The 24,429-nt window shown below is 39.4% G+C and overlaps 1 protein-coding gene across 4 annotated transcripts in view; it reads right to left on the reverse strand.

Annotated features, from left to right (window-relative positions):
- Window positions 1-24,429, reverse strand: part of TP63 (tumor protein p63) — a 55,808-nt gene that overhangs the window by 15,705 nt on the left and 15,674 nt on the right. The window lies entirely within an intron of this gene.

A 24,429-nucleotide genomic window follows, 5' to 3' on the forward strand; every position in this document is an offset into this window, starting at 1 on the left:
AACGTGTGAGTTATATATGCCAGGCATTTCTGCCACTGTGCTTACAATAGGTGTGGCAGCGCTTAATCTCTAAACCTGTCCTGTTCTCATACACCTGATTGAATGGTTAAGACATTTAGACTACATATCGTAATTCACCATATCCCTGAGATCATAAAATTATCAATAATAAGATTAACTCCATTTTCAAACTTCGTAAGCCTGCAAAACAAACAGATGAGCAATGGGAAATAGTATTGTCATGTAACCAGGTGTTGGTAGGGTGCAGCACTACAGGATTCAATTTGTGGATTAACAAAACATTATTTAAAATGTAATTTTCATAGTAATTTAGCATAGAGAAACTGTATTCTAAAGTCGATTTTTTTCACTCAAAGTTACCAAGGAAGAGCTAACAATTGATTTTTGTATTCCAAGCAAATGTATTGGGAATTTTGGGGCTGAACTAACATGAACCCCTTATATTACAAGCTCTGAGAACTTGCATCTGTCAGCAAGCCTGAGACTACCTTACTTTAGCAATTCTCTATAAATGCATAAAACAGTAGAGCAGAGGAGAAACATGCCGCTATCGTATAACCTAACTAGTTACAGAATGCAGGATTCTATATACAAACATACCATTCCCCTTTGGGTGCAACTAAACGCAGCATGTGGAGCGGGTTAGGATTTTTTGACCCAATAATGGTAGCTTTAGATAAAATGTATTGCAGATCTCTCGGAATATGCTGATAGACATTGTGCAATTTGTCCTGTGCCCTGAGGCAGAGGATTAAAACATAATAGCTTCAAGTAGCCTGCGGATACACCAAATGCTGCCAGAAGATAAATAGATTGAAAAATACATGTTGCGAAATACATTTTTTTTACTTTCCTCTTGCAAACTTGAGAAAGTAACTACATACATTAGGCGGCTGGCATTAAAGTACACATAATACAAAAAAAAATAATAATAAATCATGTTAACCTACAAAGCATGACTGACTAAATTGCCTTTTTAAAAAAGTTTCCTTCCGAATGTTGTTTGACCTAGCTCCTTTAAAGAAACATTCACCGGCAAGTAATAAACAGGCAATGCAGAAGAACTGCAGTGAACATCTTCATGGTGTATGCTGTTCAACAGGGCCGCAATATTATACCGTGGCACGTTTAGACTATTTTCGTTTTCTACACATCATGAATGACAGCCCAGCTGTGTACAACTTAATAGTGTATTCCCATCTTAGGCAACTATGGCATATCCACAGGATATGCCATAAATTCCTGATAGGTGAGGGTCCCACCTCTGGGACCCTCACCTATTAGGAGTACGTGGGTCTGCTGGAGTACGTGGGTCTGATAATTCCTGAATTCAGTGCACATGTCCTCATCCATTATCTGTGTTGCTATATACCGCCCACGTGGTTGACAATTTAGGAATATTTTTTTCTGGTAATGGAAGGTACAGCCTCAGCCAAAAGGAAAATTCCCCCTTTAGGCCTCATGTACACGACTGTAATTTTTTATCCGCAATTACGGATCCGTAATTGCGGATAAATATACTGATCCATTAATTTCTATGGGCCACAGACACCTTCCCATATATTTTCGAGTAAGTGTCTGGGCCGTAGAAATGACCGCCAAAAAATAGGACGTCCTATTTTTTGCATCTACAGGCCGTGCTACTATACTTTATAATGTGAGCATGGCCTGCAAATGCAGGTGACACTCCTTGGCCCATCTGTGCCGTAATCACAGCTACGGCCGTGTGCAGGGGGCCTCGTCTGCAGCAAGGAGAAATCTCACAGTTTGGTCATTCAGTTCTGATTTCACCACATCTATGGTTTTTAATAAGAGACCATAGTAACCCAGAAAACAAGGCACGGCACTCGCCGGTAAATAAAGTAGCATGGAATGGGAGGGCACTGGTGATGGTGCACGAACTGCAGACATAGATGTGAATAAAAGGGCAGAGAAAATATATGACTGGAAAACATTTGCTCTTGCATCCAAATGGCACGTATAAAAAGGTGATGTTTGCCTGACTTTTCATACAGTTGCAATATCCAAATCACCTGGAATGTTTATTTGTATTTCCAATATACATGCTGACCTAAACTAATCCAGTATAAAAGCCTCTAAATACCAATACCAGCACCCATCCAATTATTCTGTATGCACTGGTAAATAAGAACAAACAGTAAAAATATATAGCCTGGGGAAATATGTCTTGCAAGTGATATCCAGTGTTCCTATTGCTGCAATCCTGGATCAAGTTACCTGGCATGCCATTTCTATTCAACTCCTTGTTTTCAGGTTCACCTGCAATGTCATGTTTAAATAAGCAGGCTTCAGGTAGGCAAATCAGGAGAACAACAGCAGAATCGGGTACATTAATAATAACACGTTTTAAAAGAACATTCCAATGAATCTATAATATGACCCTACTCGCAGCACCTGCCTTCTGAGTTACATGGTCTTGGCATATTAGTCTGAATCTATAAAACAATGTACATGCGTGCCAGTTAGTAACATCAGACACCTGTCTGCTTTCTCGAGGGGAAAACAAAAACAAAAAACTTTTTCGCCATACCTGTACAGCTAATTTTATCTGCAATAGAGGATAAATAGATCATATACAGGATAAAAAATAAAAAAAAGTTGGAAGTGTGAACTTTATTCGATATGGAATTGTAACTGGAAACTCATTGGACCTTATGCATTAAACCAATCAAATCACCTGTTTCATTTAATAAGAAGATAAGTGATGGAATCTGATTGCTTGCAATAGGTGACATCTTTTCTTAGAACAGTTTTAATGCCTGGGGCCAAATGTTTCCTTAGTTTTCGGTGCTGCTGGAGTTAACTGCTCTACATAGATTATCATTTAAATGAAATACAGGAAACTCATGTGACATTATCTTTATTTTCCTGGAAAAAAAAACATCATAAAAGAAGACTTAGGCAGATTAAGCTTCCTCAAACAGGGTCAGTCCTAATGTCAGCCATATATGTTAAGATTTCCTGATCCCACCCCTGAGGAACGGCTTCCTGTTTTCTCTGAAGTGATATATTTGTGGCTTGACACAAATCATATGGCTATTACAAATTGACCATTCAGTCATATGTTGTCTATGCTTTCACTAGTATTTTCTCTCTTACCAATGAATTTCACCATTAAAGAACAAATACTATGCAGCTATTTGCCATAAGCTAAACTTTGTATTGCCCTTAATATTGAACATCATCATTAGGACTGCGTTATGCGATAAACTTAAGGTAATCTGACATAATGCAAAGCCAATAAGTCTTACTGATATTAAGGAAAAAATAAATCCAGCCCCAGAAAACCCTAGTTGGAAAATGTGACAAAATATTAATGAACCCTTTAAATACAATATAGAGTAAACTCTCCTGTTACTTTTTACATAATCAAATCAAATCCATTAAAATATTTCTACCACAGATGTCCACATTTTCAGACTGTCAAAAAGTGAGCTGTGCTTACAGGGGTGTGAAGGAAAATACTAAGAGTAAAGAAAGGCAATGTCCTTCCATGTGAGAAGAAGCTGGAAAGTCTCCATTGGTTGTATTATAATTATTACCCTGATTGATGTATTCATACATTACTATTCAATCAGATATTAATAATTGGAAATCCTAATTTAGGAATCCCACTGTGGAAATTGTCTACACAAAAGAGAAAGGCCCCTGTCTATTATTTATTTTAGGTCTTTAAATTGAAACCTTGCAGAGTAAATTGTCTGGTAACGTTTTCAATTCAGAAAATACTTGTTTAAAGAACTACTTCAACATTATGCTGAAATGGTCAATAGAGTGATGAATAGACCTACAATGTGGATGAAGAGGTGTTTATTCAGTGTACATAGTATGCCTTCAGAGCAGCCCTCTAGCTCAGATGCTGCCTCTTGCCACCTGTCAGTCAAAACAGATTAATTACTTGGGCGGCCAGTGCTGGGAGCGGCACATTCCAACCTGGCCGCACCCAGAGGTGTTGACATCAGACAGGTGAGGTCCCCCTCCTAAACTGCTTGGAAGGTTGCAGACTAGCCCCACCCTGCAATGTCCCACTCACTATATGGCCCCTCCAGGCAGAATACGAGAGCAGTACATCTCTACGCTGTATGTGGTAAACACTCCTTAAATTTAGCCATGATTATGCTAAGGCGAAAAGCTATATCCTGAGGCATAGTTTCAGAAAATCAGTATATTGTTGTCTACTCTGCACATATTTAATCTTAAGGGATTCCAATAAACGCATGGTGCCGAGAGCAAGGCATACTTTTACCTAATTACAGAACTCATTGTATTAAAAGTAAGGTTCCGTCACCCATTTCTTCTTATAGAGCTTCTTCATTTCTTGTTGCAGTACTTGTTACCTTATTGAATTTGCAATAGTAAAAAGTACAACTTGGTAAAAAGTTAAGATAGTATACAAGTTTTTATAATATTCCATAATAATATCTTGATCTCACTAATAAATATACTAGTAGTCTATAGGAAGGGGTTCCGAAGACTAGGATTATCATTTATTGGTTGCAAAAGATCAGCTCAGATAAAAGTTTAAAGCTTCCAAGTTTTCAAGTGTGAGTTGGAGGGAGGGATAGGGCTGTCGTGTGCCTGTAATTGCAGCACCTCCTGCCTGGCTGACTGCCCTGGGGGCTATGCCTCACCCTGAGGTTTTGGGCCACGTTCCAGCCACGCTGCCCCAGTATAAATGAAAAGAAAGAATAATAAGAAAAACCTGATAACTACCTCTAGTCAAACATAGTTCAGTTTACACAGAAATTAAAAAGAAAAAGGTTGGAGGGAGGGAACTGCATACTTCAGTTTCTCTGGCATGTATGCCTTGAGGCTATATATATGGACAGAACGGAGGAAGAAAAGAAGTGTTTGAAAAGGCAAACCATTCAGTCCATTAAGCAAGAGGAATGCATAATACAGTCGGCTATGCTTGTTACATCACTGCCAACCTACTAAATAAACAGATGAACGGTACTAGTGAAAAGAAATAAGCCCTTTGGAGACATTTGGATATCACATGAAAGTACTAAGATAATGCTGTGCGGTACTGCATGCTGTCTATAGACTGTTGTCTTCTCAAAATGTAATCGTATGGCGGTTGTATTTTAGTCAGCAAGCTCTATACACAAACCATGACATGAAAAAAGCTTTTATGACATCCCATTCTAAATCCATAGTTTGTCCCCCCCCCCCCCCCCTGCAGTTAAAACCATCTTCCACCCTTCTGGGAAGGCTTTCTACAAGATTTTGGAGCTTGTCTGTGGAAATTTTTGCCCATTTCACCAGAAAAGCATTTGTGAGGTCAGACAATGATGTTGGACAAGAGGGTCTGGATCACAATCTCTATTCCAGTTCATCCCAAAGGTGTTTGATGGGGCTGAGGTCAAGGCTCTGTGCGGGCCAGTCAAGTTCTTCCACACCAAACTCACCCAACCATGTCTTTATCGATATTGCATGTGCACTGGGGCACAGTCATGATGGAACAGAACAGAGCCTTCCCCAAACTGTTCCCAGTTAGAAGCATACAATTGTCCAAAATGTCTTGGTATGCTGAAGCTTCACTGGAACTAAGGGGCCTAGGCCAACCCCTTGAACTCAACCCGATAGCATTATCCCTCCTCCACAAAACTTTACAGTTAGCACAATGCAGTCAGGCGGGTAAGGTTCTCCTGGCATTCGCCAAACTCAGACTCGTCCATCCGACTGCCAGATAGAGAAGCGCGATTAGTCCCTCCACAGAACACGTTTCCACTGCTCCAGAGTCCAGTTGCGGTATGCTTTACACCACTCCAACACTTGACATTGTACTTGGTGATTTAAGGCTTGCATGCAGCTGCGTGGCCATGGAAACCCATGCCATGAATCTCCTGGCGCTCAGTTTTTGCGCTGATGTTAATGCCAGAGGAGGTTTGGAACTCAGCAGTTACGGAGTCAGCAGAGCGGTGGCGACTTTTATGCACTATGCTCCTCAGCACTTAACAACTCTGCTATGACTTTACGTGGTCTGCCACTTCGCACCTGACTTGATGTGGTTCCTAAACGCTTCCACTTTGCAATAATATCATTCACAGTTGTTCGTGGAATATCTAGGAGAAAATAAATTTCACAAACTGACTTGTTGCAACAGTGGCATCCTATTATAGTACCACGCTGGAATTCAGTGAGATCTTTAGAACATTCTTTCACAAATGTTTTAAAGGCAGACTGAATGGCTAGGTACTTGATTTTATACAGCTATGGCAATGAGACTGAATGAAACACCTAAATTCAATGAGGTGTGTCCCAATACTTTTGTCCATGATAGATAGATAGATAGATAGATAGATAGATAGATAGATAGATAGATAGATAGATAGATAGATAGATAGAGAGAGAGATAGATAGATAGATAGATGGATGGATAGATAAAATCCAAAGAAGATGTTGGCCGCACAGCCGCCGTAGAATGTGGGTGTACGTCCACCTGGGTCACGACTCTCAGACCCAAAACCAATAGATTAAAAATGAGGCAGCACTCCGAGGTATAAGCACAAAAATAGGTGGTGTTTAGTGGTCCATCAGTGCAACGTTTCAGCTCAACATAAGAGCCTTTCTTGAGTTTTGCTTGGGAAAGGCTCTTGTGTTGAGTTGAAACGTTGCACTGATGGACCAATAAAAACCACCACTTTTTGTGCTTATACCTTGGAGTGCTGCCTGATTTGTAATCTATAGATAGACAGATAGATGATAGTTTTAATTAATGCTTGAATCAGGCAATACAGTGGATGCACAATCCCTCAAAATCATCAGAAACATCTAAATAACTATTAATGCACAAAATCACCAAAAATATATTAGCCTTTCAAGCGTCAGTAAGTTTTAACCTGAATACAATAGAGGCTGAGGTAAATAATACAAATATGAACTAATATATAATTATGCAAGGTTGTAAATAAGGCAATTAAAACATAGGACAAGTGGCAAGTACTACTTGCATGTAATCTGGTATCTGGTTTGGCACTGTGGTAATTTATTGGGGGTTCTTCAGATCCCCTACTAAACTATCTTTGCTGGACAGAACTCAATTAACATTGCTCAGCTATTAAACAAGAGAGGTAACCACGTTGGATCCTCTGGACACCAACAAGCCCACCTCCTACTCTACAGAAGTTCCGTTGGTCGAGTGTCTTCATGACATACCACTAGTCTTTCTGCACAATGCATTTTTAAGGAAAATATGGTCGCCATTTCTAGAATGCAGAGTATTAGGCAAGTACATGTTTTGTCCAACAGTGCAGATGAGAGAGGGCAAATAATGGGATTCCCCTATGTATTATTTTCTAATGCTATATGCTTGTATTTCTATATACTGTACTGCAAATAAGGCGGCTAATTTCTTAAACAAGTTCATTTGCATAAGTATATACATACAGAACATGGCAGAAATATTTTTTAATACCTAGTCACATTTCTAACAGAAAAAATATTTGCAAAAATTCTTGCATGTGTGAGGCGATCAAATTTTTTATTAGTGCGGACTGCTATTAAATCAGAGGGTGGACCGCTGTTATTTCTAATAGTAATAATACCATTGATAATGAAGTCTATTTAAAGTTATTACTTTATCGATAGAATGCAGAGAGGCTATACACTCATTTCTTATGAATTAAAGGAGCAGCTAAAAGCTAGTCCAAGACTTTGTAGCTTTAGTAAAGCTCAAAAAAGCATAGTGTCATTTTCAAAGATCAAACAGTTGTCTACACATCACAGGCTGGGAACCCAAAACCAAGGCTGATGCCACAATTAAGACACTTGTCTCAACTTCTAGTGTATTGTAAAGAAGAAAGTCCTCATAAACCTTTCCCTCTTATTAAAAACCAAATGTAGTAAATCACAGATAAATGTAGTGGATCCGTTTATAATGGATTGCTCAGGGGAAGAGTTGTCAGTCTGGAGTCTGAACTTTAAAGTGAGTCAGTAGTGTCTGGATTAGATCTACCACACCGAGGAATATGATTTCATGTTCACATGGAAGACTTAAGAATATTTTAGTGTAGTGTATTTCAAAACTAACATGTTTAAAGTGTATGCATGAGGAAATAGTAGTCTAAAAATGTCAAGACTCACGGCCAGAGCTTTGTGTATTTATCAATGACAATCGACACTGTATATCTTTATTAGATAAGTCTATCTAGTAACACGTAGGTCGTCTGCTGTTATAGTCCATCCGTACTAAGTAACGCCAAGTTGTGTGTTCGGACACGTTCGTTGGAGTACCAGCGTTGCGATTTGCTTGACTCTGCACTGACTGTTTGTCAGAACGATTTTTGACATCCTCTTCTGACCCCTTTCATTGAGGAGTTGCGGACGTCCATAGGATCCCTTTTTGCTGAATATTTTTCCTCTATCACACTATTTTCCATATACTCTGGACACTGTTGCACAAGAACACCTCAGAAGGCTGGCAGTTTTTGAAATACTGGTCCTGGCTAGGCTTCTCGAAGTCGCTCAGACTGGTCGATTATCCAATACTAAGGCTGGGTTCACACAACCTATTTTCCGGTGTAAACGAGGCGTATTATGCCTCGATTTACGCCTGAAAATACGGCTCCAAACATCTGCCCATTCATTTGAATGGGTTTGCCGATGTACTGTGCCGACGACCTGTCGTTTACGCGTCGTCGGTTGACAGCTGTCAAACGATGACGCGTAAAATGACTGCCTCGGCAAAGAAGTGCAGGACACTTCTTTGAAACGTAATTTGAGCCGTTTTCCATTGAAGTCAATGAAGAACAGCTCAAGATTACGGGCGTCAAAGACGCCTCGCATAATGCGAGGAGGAGCTTTTACGTCTGAAACGACACAGCTGTTTTCTCCTGAAAACAGTCTGTCTTTTCAGACGTAAAAGCCAGTTCTCGTGTGCACATACCCTGATGTGTGTTCACTCTGAAAATGATCCAAAGAAAACGCGCTCACTTGATTTTATGCTGTACTCTGGGGTCACGTGTCTAATTTCAATGCAGGGAATGTCCAATTGTGAAAGGGTAGGTCTCTGTAATAAATTGGCCATTCAGTGTACAGTATATAGTAGTCGCATTGATACTTTACAACAACACAGGCAATGTTGGAGGCTTAACTGCAGATAACAGTCCTTGGCCAGCCCTCGGTGCCATAGTGAACATATCCTTTTTCTGTAATCAGAGCCTTTATCTGTCTTGTTTTATACAGAATCCATGACAGATGTGATAGAGAACCAATAGGAGCCATTTTTGCCCCCCCCCCCCACAACTTATACTAGGCCAGTTCCCTTTACTGGATAGAACAGTGCAGAATGCTATGCAGTTTTGACCACCAAAAAGCAACGAAAACCTGATGGAAAATAATTAACGTAACTTGGCACAGTAAATAGGAAGCATAATTCTAGAAAGACGACAATTCAAATCTACATAAAAAGTTCAGTAAATTTACAAAAGTTTTGCTTTACTTTTTCTGTACCAATTTTGAGAGATGTCAGATCATTTTCTGCATTCATTTACAATACGGTTTTCAAAATTCTGTTGGTTGCCATTGGAAACTGACACTGGTCTGTCTCCACTCTGCTGTCAGTCAAGTGATCTAACAGCTTGGCTCTGTAACTTGCATCTGCATTTCCATAATGCACTGCCCCTCTGATAACCGGAAACCAGCAGAATTCGGAATATAGCTCTGAATGTGTAAGGAAAAGAAAATATTATGTAACTCATTAGTATAAGTAAAGCAAACTATTTTAAAAATTGCCCAACATTTTATGTAGATTATAACTGCAGATTGTTAAACATTTTTGTTCAAAAGCAGAGTTGACTTTAGTGTCAGTTCGCACTGAGTTTTTTCCACGTTTTTTGATGCGGAAACTGCACCGGTAAATGCACCAAAAAACGGACGAAAGTGCCTCCCACTGATTTCAATGGGAGGTGATGGCGTTTTTTTCCCGTGAGTGGAAAAACCGTCTCGCAGGAAAAATAAGCGACATGCCCTATCTTCGGGCGTTTACATCTGTGACCTCCCATTGACATCAATGGGAGGCAGAGAAAGCATATTTTGCGCCATTTTTGCCCGCGGAGCTCAATTGCCACTAGCAAAAAACGCGGCAAACGGCGTGCAGGCAGATCAAAATTCCAAATGGAATTTTGAGGCAGAATTTTCTGCCTGCAAAAAACTCAGTGTGAACATACCCTTAGATTTACTACTCTTGGTAAGAACGTAGCAGGGCTAGTGAAACGAAACAACTTTTAAATGTGGACAGTGAGCAACATTTTTAGCGCACCAACCCCTTTAGTTTTAACATACAGATGAGTCTTTCCATACCTTTCTTCTTATCTCAACCTATCCTGAGAAGTGTGACGCGAGATGACTAACTTATAAAAATAAGCAAAAAAAACCAAACAACAAAACATGTTTTGCGATACTCTGTCATGAGAGGCCTATGATATGTGTGGCCACCCAGTGGTTGTGATGTGAGTTGCAACCTGTCAAGGTTTTTGCTAGCATGTCGGGATATTGTATTGAAATGGTTTATATGAGAAATTGGAGTTCTTTACCAAGTTTAAACAAAGATAAGTGTGGACAAATCTGTAAAGCACATTTGTCAAGCTTATTATGGGTCATTAATCCTATGTATTGAAAAATGAATAAAATACTGACATCTTAGGCTAACAGCAGTTATTTAATACATAAACCAGACATCTCAAATAATACGAAAAAATATTATGCTTCAAGTTCATTAAGTAGACGCTTTGTAAGAAATGTTTTTCTTTTTAATCTATCTTGTCATGTGAATGCTTGGTGAAAAGAAAAATTTAAAGAGTGTGCAGCTGTAAGTCTCTGGAAAACTGTCAGTAATATATTTACCATCAAATGCGGTAAGACATAGAAATGGTAGATTGGTCCAAAAATATGATCGTTTAGACTCCATTTTTCACCTATGATGCCGACTGCCCTGACACTTAAAATTGTAGGCATGGCTGAGCTGTCGATATATGATATATGTATGAATATATGTACAGTGAACATGCCGTTTTTGTGTAAAATATAGATGTCAGACCCAGAGCTTTTATAAGACCACTTTTTTCTCCAGTTTTTGTTGGAACACATAGATAAACAGTTCGAGGACATTTTCATGAACTATAGGCAATTTAAATAAAATTAAAATAAAAGTATCATATAAACAACACTACTTATACTCAAACCCCTATAAGCGAGTATAATCGTTCCCTTCTTAAAGATTGTCTAGATTTCAAAGATAAAATTGGAGTCTGAAAACTCAATAAGAAGATTATGTTTCTTCTTAAAAGCATCCTACACATTTTCAAAGCATAGATCTGTGAACATAATTGAAACAAAAACAAGAGGAAGAAGATCTAAGATCAGTTGCACAGAGGAAGATAATCCACAACCTAATTCTTATTAGTTTCCGGAAGGATTTTTTGTAATCAAAAACTGTTGTTTGACTAGACACTTCCTCCCAGGGGTAATGGGGTCTGACCAGTTAAAACACATTTCACATACACATGGTACATTCACTTATGACAAATTCATCTATTGTGCAATGTCTTTTTAGGGGCACGTAAAAAAAAAAAATCTCCTTTAAGGAAATACTCTATAGCAATACTTGAGAATGCTCCAGAAGGTGTGGAAAGCTTGTTCCAGTTCTCGGTTATATAATTTATCACAGTATAATATCATTTCTATAAGTCTTTCAAAGTATTATCTTTGCCAGTAAAACACATCATTATAGAGTGAGTAATTCCCCTGTTTACTTCAAACACTTTTCCCAACATGGGCAGGTCTGATCAGGCAGCATTTTGGAACGAGTCTCAGCGTCCCAATTTCTACATAATGCTGTAGGCCACAGGAGAAAGACAAGTCCCGACTGCGCACTATACAGTAATCAAGCTTTACGGCGCCTCTGGTCTTGCCTTCTGCATATTTCACAAGTATCGTCATGTCTTCAAACTTTGTCTTCAAAATCTGTCTCATCTGCAGTCCGCACACACAAACATGCTTATCTGGGCTTTACATTTTTACATTTCACATAGTTAAACATTTGTTTCGTTTTACATATTCATCATTACTCTACGTGGCACTGCTCCAACAAATTGGATAAAAAAGTGAAGAGAGAATTATTCGTAAGTTTTGTTTCTTTTTGAGAGGAATAGAATAACTGAACATTTGCTAAATAACTAAGCCAGTAAAAATATTCTCTACATTTCTGTGATGATTCTGCAACGCCAATCATGACGGAGCCATAGGATGAGAATTTACATGTAGCCATTATTTCATTTTGCAATCCAGTCTACGAAATTGTGGTGTCATGGCTCAGTAGGCAATGAGGACCACTAAATATAGGTGGATTTTCATAGCCACCTTAGTTAATTCACAAGACCTTTGAACGACTGTATAATCAACATTTATGTCAAAAGATTTGCAATCACGATTTAGACTATACGAACCAATTGCATGGGAACCTTTCTATTCTACAATGCTCACAATCGCCCATTGTAATGTCTCAACTCGTGTGCATCACTTTATAGAGGTAGAACTATAACTCACTGGTAAACAGGGGACACCTTTAAGCTGCACATACACAAAGATATCTAATACTTGATCGGTAAGATGTCTCAAGGTTCAATGAATACCACTGTGACAGTGATGCTGTCAGTACATCAGTAACTAAATCCTTCCCCTTTTCTATGAAGAAAGCAATGGCTCATTAACAAATTAGGTGAGTCCTAAAGAAAAGCTGCTCTAGGTGATCTATAAGTTTCCTTCACTGCATAAGACTGTATAATGCAGCAATAAGGGCATGGAAAATGACACAGTTTTTGGGACAGTTTATGCAGTGGTTAGCTATGAAATGTTCCTGGAACGGATTCTATGGAAAGCTGCGTTGCAGTACTGCATATAAAAATCACAATTGTAGCTTCCAAATGCTTCTTTAAAGTCATATTTTCCTGAACTGAAGCTAATATAAGAAAAAAAACATACAAAAACTCTACAAAATCACAAGCATGTCGTAAATTCAGCATGCATAAAAACCAGGCAGCCAAGGTGGGAGAAGCTGCTTCGTTCTAGCGATTGGTGGGGGTCTCAGTGCTCGGACCCCCACCAATCCAAACTTCTGACATGTCACTATGACATGTCAGAAGTTTGTCAAACGTTTAGCTACACTTTAATGTTCTTCTATATAACATATACTCCTTTTTTCCCCCATCCCCTCAACAAATTTGCAGTTCCGGCTGCCGCCCTACTACGCATCTGTAGCAGGGTTCATCAGCTCATACTGCCATTTAACAGGGAAGCACTGATTTGCTATAGTGGCTCCTGACAGGTACAATTTCCCTCAATGGACAAAAATTTCCCTTGGAGGCAGCCCCCTAACTTCTCCACCAGTTCTTCTTCATCCTGCAGCGTTGAAACGCATATTGTGAATAGGACTGTTCACAAGTACAGTATGTTACAGGATGTAGCTACAGTAAAATGCCACGGTGGCCTAAATAAAGCAAAAACCGCATGTGTGCACGGACCTTACCGCTCAACCCTGCTACTGTATTTCATTTATTACTCTATTATATTCACCAAATAATGGTCTCAGAGTTTATATAATGAAAATGCTCACATTTAGAATCATGCTTAGGAGAGTAAAATGGTCACAATAAGCAACTTTCATTTTTTTAGCTGACATAATATACAAATAATGTGCATAGTGACACATTAGTGCAATAAAAGTAATCGATGCAGGAAAAATGCATTGAGAAGACCCCAGTGCTGCCACTATGTGTGGGTAAAAGGCTTCCAGCATGTGCGACACATTACTACAGACTACTAGGGGATTACATATGCATCTGAAAAATAAAGAGAACCGACATCCCTATTCTATTCACTCAGTCTCAGCGGCAAGCTGTACTTCATGTAGGTTTCTACATTCTTCCTGCATCACAATCCATTATTACATTTGACAGCGTTCTTGATTCAATAATTCCCCATCGTGGTTTTATATAATGTAATGAGCATTTAGAATTCAAGGCTACTTTAAAAGCTATGAAACGCAGAATGGCTTGTCATATCAATTCTTTTTTTTTCCTTAACTCTACAATGCACTTTAATACTCCTCCCTTGTTATGGTTCCTTACGTCTGTCTAGACATTTCTGGTAATAATGTAGGGCAACATTAAGTAGGTGGGCCCGCCAGAAATGTGTACTTGCCTATGGCAAAGAAAACGACCTGAACAATGCATGGTACCAAGCCCAAATGTGTTGCATGACTTCTTTAAAATCAACATGTAATAAAGTTAACAAAGCACAAACATTTGACATCATTCACTGAGGATTGTTTTCTAAAGCCCACTCATGTACTCTACAAAGACTGCAAAAAACAGCAAGAATGAGATAATACAATAAATCACAAGAACAGTAAAAGACATTTAAGGAAATCAAGTACCGTAAAACCTATATTTCTTGATCAGTCATAAAATAGAGCTGCTGAATAATAAAAGCTACAGTTTAAGGCTCTGTTCACACTTGCATCATTGAGGTTGTCCTCAAGATTTCCGGTATCATTGACAGCAAGAAAAGAACAGTCGCTAGCTCTATTCTTACTGCCAAAATACAAGAACTCCGGCGAACCACATTTAAATCCATGGAGTCTGTCATTTTCACTTTGGATCCTTTGGAAAAGCAATTTATTACAGAAGTAACGGCTACGTTATAGATAAATATGCTGGTGTGAACGCACTTTAAAATATTATTTAAGAGAATTGTACAAGAAACAATAATGTAATGTTATTTACTGGATTGCTCACTTTAACCTCAATACGCCTTTTCACGGCGATCACTAAGGGGCCTTAGGCTAGGCCGTCGCCTTTTCACGGCGGCCCTGTCTATGTCCTACACAGGTGTCCCATGCAGGCTGGAGCTCGGCTGTCTAATGACAGCCGGGCTACTGCTCCAATGGTAGCGAGCAAAATTTACTTTGATCGCGGCCGTTTAACCCGTTAAATGCCACGGTCAATAGCGACCGCGGCATTTAACTTGTTTACAGAGGGAGGGAGCCCATCGGCGGCCAGCAAATGCAATCGCGGGCCTCCGATGGGGTGCCATGGCAGCCGGGGGCCTGATAAAAGCCTCCAGGTCTGCCCTGGGCGTATGCCTATTAGATTGCCTGTCAGATTTACACTGACAGGCAATAATGCTTTGGTATACTAAGTATACCAAAGCTTTATAGCAGCAATCTAAAGATTGCATAGTAAAGTTCCCTAGTGGGACTAAAAAGATAAGTAACTAAAGTGAAATAAAAATTATTAATAAAAATTACAGTAAAAAAACTAAATAAAACCACCTTTATCTATAAAAAGTGGTTTTATTTAGTAAAAGGGTAAAATATAAATAATAATACACATATATATATGGTATCGCCGCGACCATAATGACTCAATTAATAAAGTTAATATGTAATTTAAACCGCAAGGTGAACACCGTAAACAAAAAACCCGCAAAGAACAATGCCGAAATTGCAATTTTTTTCCATTGCCCCCCAAATGAGTCATAATAAAAGTTAATCAATAAGTCCCATGTACCCCAAAACAGTATCAATAAAAACTACGTCTTGTCCTGCAAAAAACAAGCCCTCATATCACTACATTGACAGAAAGAGAAAAAAAATACGGCTCTTAGAAAGCGACGATGCAAAAACAAATAAGTTGAGTTCAAAAGTGTTTTTATTGTGCAAAAGTCGTAAAACATAAAAAACCTCGACATATGTGGTAATCATAACAACCCATAGAATAAAGGTAACATGTTATTTACACCGCACAGTGAACAGCGTGAATTTAAAACACATAGAACAATGGCGGAATTTCAGGTTTTTTTTCTAATCCCCTCCCAAAAAAGTTAATAAAAAAATTATATGTACCCCAAAATGGTGCCATTAAAAAGTACAACTAATCCCGCAAAAAACACATCCTCATACAGCTCTTTCGACTGGAAAAATAAAAAAGTTATAGCTCTTTGAATGCGACTATAGAAAAATGAAAACAAATTGCTTGGTCATTAGGGCCTAAAATAGGCTGGTCACTAAGGGGTTAAAAGGCAGGAGTTGCCCGATAATAGGAATTTCAAATTGCCCATCACTTCCCTGCAGGCACCATATACCTGTATACTAACAATGGACTGCTCAGATAAGCGGTATGAACACCAATGTTGCAATTCCTGGCTGCAAAGTGTCTCCAAACCAGAGCGCCACCTTAACCCCTTCCCGACATGCAATGGATATATACGGCTCAATCGGGAAGGTCTTCCCGCAAAGCGCAGTACCATTACGTCGAAGTGATAGTGCGGGCTTATGAGCTGAGCCCGCACCATCACCGCAGGGTGACAGCTGTATGTTACAGCTGGCACCCTGAGGTATCGGCCAGGACCAGAGCTAGCATCCGATCCGGCCGATTAACCCCTCAGATGCTGCGTTCAATAAAGATCGCAGCATGTGAGGAATTTTTAGACACCGGCACCCCAGGAACGTGATCACTGGGTTGCCGGTGGCTGCAAAGGCAATCGGAGTCCTAATACTTACCTCCCGGTCTGCCAGCAACGGAAGCCTTCTATGTCCCGGTCAGCGGCGGGGCCTAAAAGGCTTCCAGTACTATCGGCAAGATGGCGCCGGCTCAGCTTCCGACTCAGAAGCTAAGCCGGTGTCATCAGCAGTGGGTGTCCGCTGTATGTTACAGCAGACACCCCGCTGTAACGACAGGAACAGGAGCTAGCTCCGACTCCTGCCATTAACCCCTTTGATGCAGCGATCCAATGCCATCGCTGCAGCAAAGTGGTTTGTAGCAAATCGGCAGGCTGCCATGCGAAAGCAAGGCTGGTGACTGCTACTATGGCAACATGAGGCCTAACAATGGTCTCTTGTCTGCCATTTCGGAAGCCGATTAGGCCCCGACCGGAGCCGCAGCCTGATCGGCTTGCTGTCAGTGAATAACTGACAGTTCTAATACATTGCAATACATAGGTAGCGCAATGTATTAGAACATCAATCAAACAGTTGGATCTTCAAGTCCCCTAGTGGGACTAAAGAAAAGTGTAAAAAAAAGGTGTAAATAAAGTTAAAATAAAAGTTGTAAAAAATAAATTAAAAGTTTCAAGTAATAACAAAAAACACGATCACCCTAATACCCTTATCAAGTCATTTATTATTGCAAAAAAATACTAAAACCTTACATATTTGGTATTGCCGCATCCGTAAAGATCTAAAATATTATGTTATTTGTCCCTCGCAGTGAACGTTGTAAAAAAACAACCTAAAAAATAATGGCAGAATTGCTTTTTTTTGGTCACTTTGTCTTACAAAAATTGAAATAAAAAGTGATCAAAAATGGTACCTATAAAAACTGTTACTCGTCTCACAAAAAACAAGCCCTCAGACAGCTCCGTCGAATGAAAAAATTAAAGAGTTATGGCTCTTACAACTTGGCGACAGAAAAAATACATTATTTTTACAAAAGTCATTTTATTGTGCAAAAAGTTTTAAAACATAAAAAAGTTCTATAAATTAGGTATCGCCGGAATCGTACTGACCCAAAGAATGAAGGTAACGTAATTTATGATGCGTGGTGAATGCTGTATAAAAAAAACATTAAAAAAACTAAGGCAGAATTGCTGTTTTTTTATTACCTTGCCTCCCAAAAAAAAGGATAACAAGTGATCAATAAGTTGCATGTACCCCAAAATGTTACCAATAATAACTACAGCTCATCCCATAAAAAAACAGCCCTCATACCGCTACGTCTATGAAAAAAAAAAGTTAAGGCTCCAATAAGTCAGGAAAGAAAAATATGCAGTTGTGCCGGCCCGAGGGGAACATTTCTTCTGTTTCAAGAGACAAATTATCAAGGCACTAAAATTAGGGAAACGGGAAGGGGATGGCCCAAACATCTGCTGGAAGCGAGGGCGCCCGTATTATACCAGGATAACACTTCCCAGCAAAATTCCTCAAACTGCAAAGGTGCGGAGTGTGGACCGAATGGGGGATAAGGGAGGACGTTTATCAGTGCGACACCGGCCTGTGCAGAAAGGATTGTGTCACAGCGTAATACACATCTTTGGATCATTTTATTGTTTACCCAATTATTATACCACCTGACTATGCCCCTAATGTACTCTGCCCGGCTTACATATGCCCCCACATTATAAACTGAAACACCAATAAAACTCCAAACAAAACTACTACCAAGCAAAATCCACGCTCCAAAAGCTAAATGGCGCTCCTTCCCTTCTGAGCCCTACAGCGAGCTAAAAACAGCTGTTTACTTCCACATATATGGCATCGCCATACCTGGGAGAATCCTTTTAACAATTTTTGGGGTGTGTGTCTCCAGTGGCACAAGCTGGGCACAACATATTTCCCACTGAAATGTCACATCTAGGGAAAAAATTACATTTTTACTTTGCACCATCCACAGAGCAATCATTTATGGAAAAGACCTGTGGGGTGAAAATGCTCACTGCACCCCTTAATAACTGCCTTGAGGGGTGTAGTTTCCAAAATGGGGTCACTTCTCAGTGGTTTCTTTTATTATTTCACATCAGAGCCTCTTCAATTGTGAACCAATACGGTTTAAGTTGCCAAATTAGGCCTCAATTTCGCATGGTACTCTCTTACTCCTGGGCCCTGTCGATTGTCCAGGCAAAAGGTTTAGGGCCACATGTAGGGTGTTTCTAAAACTGGTAAACACAGCATAATTAGAGAGCCGTCTTGTTATGGTGGCACAAAGCTGGGCACCACATATTGGCATATCTATGGAAAAAATACAATTTTCACTTCTGCAAAACACCTGCGGGGTTGAAATGCTCGCTACACCCCTAGGTGAATACCTTGAGGGGTGTAGTTTCCAAAATGGGGTCACTTGTGGGGGATTTCCACTGTTTTAGTCCCACAGGGGCTTTGCAAATGCAACATATAAACCAGAAACCAATCCAGCAAAATCTGTACTCCAAAAGCCAAATGGCACTCCTTCCATTCTGAGCCCTACTGTGTGCCCAAACAGCCGTTTATGACCACATATCGGGTATTGCCATACTCAGGAGAAATTGCTTTACAAACGTTGTGGTTCTTTTTTTCTTTTATTTATTGAGAAAATGAAAAATGTTGAGCTAAATCTACGTCTTATTGAAGAAAAAGGATTTTTTTTATTTTCACTGCCCAATCAATGCCTAATAAAATTTATAAAACCCCTGTGGGCTCAAAATGCTCACTACACCCGTAGATGAATTCCTCAAGGGGTGTAGTTTCCAAAATGGGGGCACTTGTGTATGGTTTCCACTGTTTTGTCCCTTCGAGGGCTTTGCAAATGTGACATGGCCTTCGCAAACCATTCCTGCTAAATTTGAGCTCCAAAAGCCAAATGGCGCTCTTTCCCTTCTGAGCCGTGCCGTGTGTCCAAACAGCCATTTAGGACTACATGTGGGGTGTTGTTTTAATCAGGAGAAATTGCTTTACAAATGTGGCTTTTTCTCCTTTAGTCCTTGTGGAAATTAGAAAAAAATTAGCTAAACCTACTTTTTCTTTGAAAGAATGTAGATTTTAATTTTCACGGCCTACTTCCAATAATTTATGCAATAAACCTGTGGGGTCAAAATGCTCAATATACCCCTAGATAATTTCCTTGAGGTGTGTAGTTTCCCAAATGGAGTAACGTTTGGGGGGGTTTCTACTGTTTTGGCACCGCAAGAGCCCTTCAAACCTGACATGGTGGCTAAAATATTTTCTAATAAAAAGGAGGCCCCAAGACTCACTAGGTGCTCCTTTATTTCTGAGGCCGGTGCTTCAGTCCATTACCACACTAGGGTCACATGTGGGATATTTCTAAAAACTGCAGACTCTGGGTAATAAATATTGAGTTGCATTTCTCTGGTAAAACCTTCTGTGTTACAAAAAAATGGATTAAAAATGAATTTCTGCAAAAAAAAAGGAAATTTGTATATTTCACCTCTACTTTGCTTTAATTTGTGTGAAACGTCTAAAGGGTGAGGAACCTTTCTAAATGCTGTTTTGAATACTTTGAGGGGTGAAGTTTTTAAAATGGGGTGACTTATTCTGGGTTTCTAATATATAAAGCCCTCAAAGCCGCTTCACAACTGAACTGCCCCCTGTAAAAATAGCTTTTTGAAATTTTCTTGAAAATGTGAGAAATTGCAGCTAAAGTTCTAAGCCTTGTAATGTCCTAGAAAAATAAAACAATATTCAAAAAACGATGCCAATCTAAAGTAGACATATGGGGGATGTTAATTAGCAACAATTTTGTGTGTTATAACTGCCTGTCTTACAAGCAGATACATTTAAATTTAGAAAAATGCTAATTTTTGCATTTTTCACTACATTTTGGTGTTTTTCACAATTAGATACTGAATGGCTCAAGCAAATTTTGGCAGTAACATAAAGTCCAATGTGTCACGAGAAAACAATCTCAGAATCGCTTGGATAGGTGAAAGCATTCCTAAGGTATTACCACATAAAGTGAAACATGTCAGATTTGAAAAATGAGGCTCTTTCAGGAAGGTCTCAAGTGGCCAAAGAGAGAAGGGGTTAAAGGGATTTTCCCACAAGGGACTTTTAAGACGTATCCACAGGATATGTCATAAATGTCAGATCGATGCGGTTCCCACCTGTGGGACCCACACCTATCTCTATAACAGGGCCCCTAAACCCCGTTCTACCTCTGTGTGTGTGTCGGCTGATTTCCGACCATGAAGGTGAAAACAGCATAGCTTGCTGAGCTACGCTGTTTTCGTAAGCCCCATAGAACTGAATGTTAGTTACGGAAACAGCGTTTTTGTTACTCCCGCCCATAAAGTTAGGAAGTGGCCGGGAGTCATCTATAGCAGACAAAGCTAGAACGGGGTTTAGGGGGCCCCATTCTAGAGATAGGTGCGGGTCCCAGTGGTGGAACCCGCATCTATCTGACATTTATGACATATCCTGTGGATATGTCATAAACGTCCCTCGTGGGAAAACCCCTTTAAGGTCACACATGACCCTCTAAAACGTAACCATTCATTTGGAAGTATATAATATTACGGACCGTTTTCCAGAGACATGCAGCTGCATACTCTACATTAGAATGTGTCTTTTTACCAAGGCATCGTCCTATTGTAAACTGTAGCATATCTTTGTAGAATAAGTCATTCCCATGTTGTGTCTGATTTTAAACCGCACCGATACCACCCATTCACTAACATAAACTTACTATTACTTTAAGTGAGCTGTAAAATAATAATCTCCTTCATGTATATAGCGCCAACATATACGCAGTGCTTTCCAATCTGATGCCACATCTAAAAGGACAAACACTTGGTATATCTTTAAAGACTTTCATCTTCCTTTGTTTGAGGTAGTATATAAGGAGTTGTTACATTTGGTTGTCATACATTTCCAGATATTCATACCGTATAAAATATTTTCCCGTTTTCCAAGACAGACCTAAACGAAGTGGATCTCTTGAGCCACAATAATATGTTTCTTGCGTAGAAGTGTTTTATATACAAAGTCCCTGACCTTATGACTCTTCGTTTAATAGCCTACAGTAGTCAAAGTTCTCATACCGACGTGACCTTATTTCAAAAGAAAAACAGCACAGTTGATATTGCCAAATCAATTGACTAATGGACTGCACATTCATTTTCCAGACATAAATCAATATGCACTGTATGATTTCTTTTCTCTAAAAGTATAGGTATTCTTTCTGCTCTCTGCATGTTATGACAGGCATCAGGATACAAACAAGTCTTGGCCCCATCTCATACAGAACGGGCTGGCTGCAGATGTTCTTCTACAAGCTGCATCTTGTCCCAAGCAAGAACAATCATCTCTGAAACACATCATTTTGTATTCTTTGCCTTCAGCAAAACCGAGGAGTGGTTTTATTAATAGTTGAATAAAATACTTTCCTAAAGGAACTCAAAATTATATGGGTTGTGCTCCTGACGAATTCTTACAAAACATATTCTACAAACGTGGCTTTATTGTGGTCACTTCTCACCTTGGTAGGTTCTTACAACTAAAAAGGGTCTCTAAATTTCAAGGATCTATAACCCTCTATCAAAATGTAGGCTCATACTGCAGTCAGGTAGGGTCAAAATAGAGGCATTCCTTAGTGTCGCTTCCCATTAGAGATTGTAAAAAAAAAAAATATCCATTACAATAGGCTGAGCTTTATGGCTGAGCTTTATCAATAGGTGCCGAATAAAATAAAGATTTTTAATTAGTTCACATCTGGAACAAGTATCGTGATAATAGATGAAGATGGGTCAACCATATAAAAGTAGTTAGGCCTAGTTGACATCTGCGTGGGAGGCTCCGTTAGGGGCCTCTGTCGCAGATTCCGCCATTGTCCCTGGTAAAACCACAGATACCCTGACGGAATCCATTAAAGTCAATTGTTTCTGTCGGCTGCCGGTGGTGTCCGTGGTGCAACAGCACCGGTGCTTCCGGTTACTCCCTTGATCTGCTCCTCTGACTGAACAGAAAAACGGAATAACAAATGCAGATGTGAACTAGGCTTTAACTAGGAGATAGGATATCACTAGGGTATGACACACCATTCAGGTACCTCAATTGCGCAAGGGCCATATTCCTAGTAAAGCACAGCTGCCCTATTACATTCATTAGGAGATTCTTCAGAAAATCTGGATGTATCAACCCACAATGAAGTGCCTGCAAGTGTATTGAGGCATTTCACCAGCATGGAGTAAGCAAGATGGCCACTGCTCCACAGAGCTGGAATGAAATAATCTGGGTAAGCATATGACGATTTTTTATTTTATTTAATAATGCACTTCTAGTTATAGTTTAGATCATTGGAATATAGTTATACTGGCTAAACGTCTAATTGACTACCTACTGTCATTGGACGCTACTTTAACTTTATATGTAGGAAATTAGAAAGATAGTAAATGATAAATTGCATGTGTGGCCTTTCAGAATTTCACAAGCAAAACAGAATGAAAGAAACTACAATAGGATATCAACACTAGTGATAGCATCTCCTAGGTAGGAGGTAAATCTCTAAATTATTACTTGGCAACAGACAAGAAACCAGGTGCTTGTATTTTATGGCAAGTTAAAAGCAGGTATCTAATGTTCTGACCACCTGTCTTATTGCCAAGAAGTTTGTAGGGCTGACATGAAAGAAAGCAGATAAAAAAAATAACATCGTAAAAGCACAAAACTAAAAGCAAATACATGGCGAATGCCTTTTCTAAACAACTGGCTAACAGTATTTATGAAGCAAAAGTACGAGACAGACAAAATCCCAACTTCTGTCATATTCATTAATCCAATAATCTGTCCCTTTTAGCAAAGTTGAGAAAGATTTTATATGATGTCTGTAGTCCCTACTTGGCTTGTAACCGTAAGTGTCATTGAATATTGCCATAGGCTTTGGAATGTGTTTATTGTTCACCTTCACACGGTGATTTCATTTTTTATATGCTGAAAGCAGTTTTAATCCAGGCTTGCAGTCGCATTTTCTATAGTAAAACAGGGTGGGGTTTTATTTAGAATATGGCAATTATATGTAATGATCAGGCTCCACAAGCCTGCTAGATAAGTAGTCCATCATTTTGTATAGGTGTCTGTAGAAATTGGACCCTTTGTATTTAAACAGCTATTACATCATGGCACTTTAGAATAAAGGTTTTCATTTGCATGTCAGAAGACGACATCGTGACCATGAAGCTAGAGACCAGTGTGGCATGAGGGCCCTTCCATTCTACAGATAGGTGTGGAACCCATTTTTTTTTTTGTTCTATTGACAGGTTAGAAGTTGGAAAAGTGAACTTATTTTTGTGGCAATAATAAAAAGATTGTCCGTTCAAGTGTGTTAGTTGGCCGTAGAAAATATATAAATACCATGATCAACTGGGAGTTCTAATACATAGAGGACCATGGCACTAGATGTATTAGAGATGGGTAAATAGAGAGGTTGGAAAATACGCTGCAAAACTGCAGGAAATAACAAAAAACGCACCCGAAGGGTTTTACGTTTTGCTGCGTAAATCACGGCATTTTCATACTGCGGGTTTTGCTGTGTTTTTCTGTAGAACTACAGGGATAGAATTCACAAGTGGAATCACGGGATAAATTGACATGCCGCGGTTTTCGAAAATATGCACCACGTGTCAATTTACGCCCCGAAAAATACTGCAGCATGGACATGAGATTCCCTGGAATCTCATTGACTATGTTGGTACTGTATTACGCTGCGGTTTTTCTGTAAGCAAATCTGCACGTAATACGCATCGTGTGTATTGACTCTCAGGGTATGTTCACACGCACTAATTACGGACGTAATTCGGGCGTTTTACGTCCGAAAATAGCGCCTCAATAGAAACGGGGAT

Source organism: Rhinoderma darwinii, chromosome 4, assembly GCF_050947455.1.
Source record: "Rhinoderma darwinii isolate aRhiDar2 chromosome 4, aRhiDar2.hap1, whole genome shotgun sequence".
Lineage (NCBI taxonomy): Eukaryota > Metazoa > Chordata > Amphibia > Anura > Rhinodermatidae > Rhinoderma > Rhinoderma darwinii.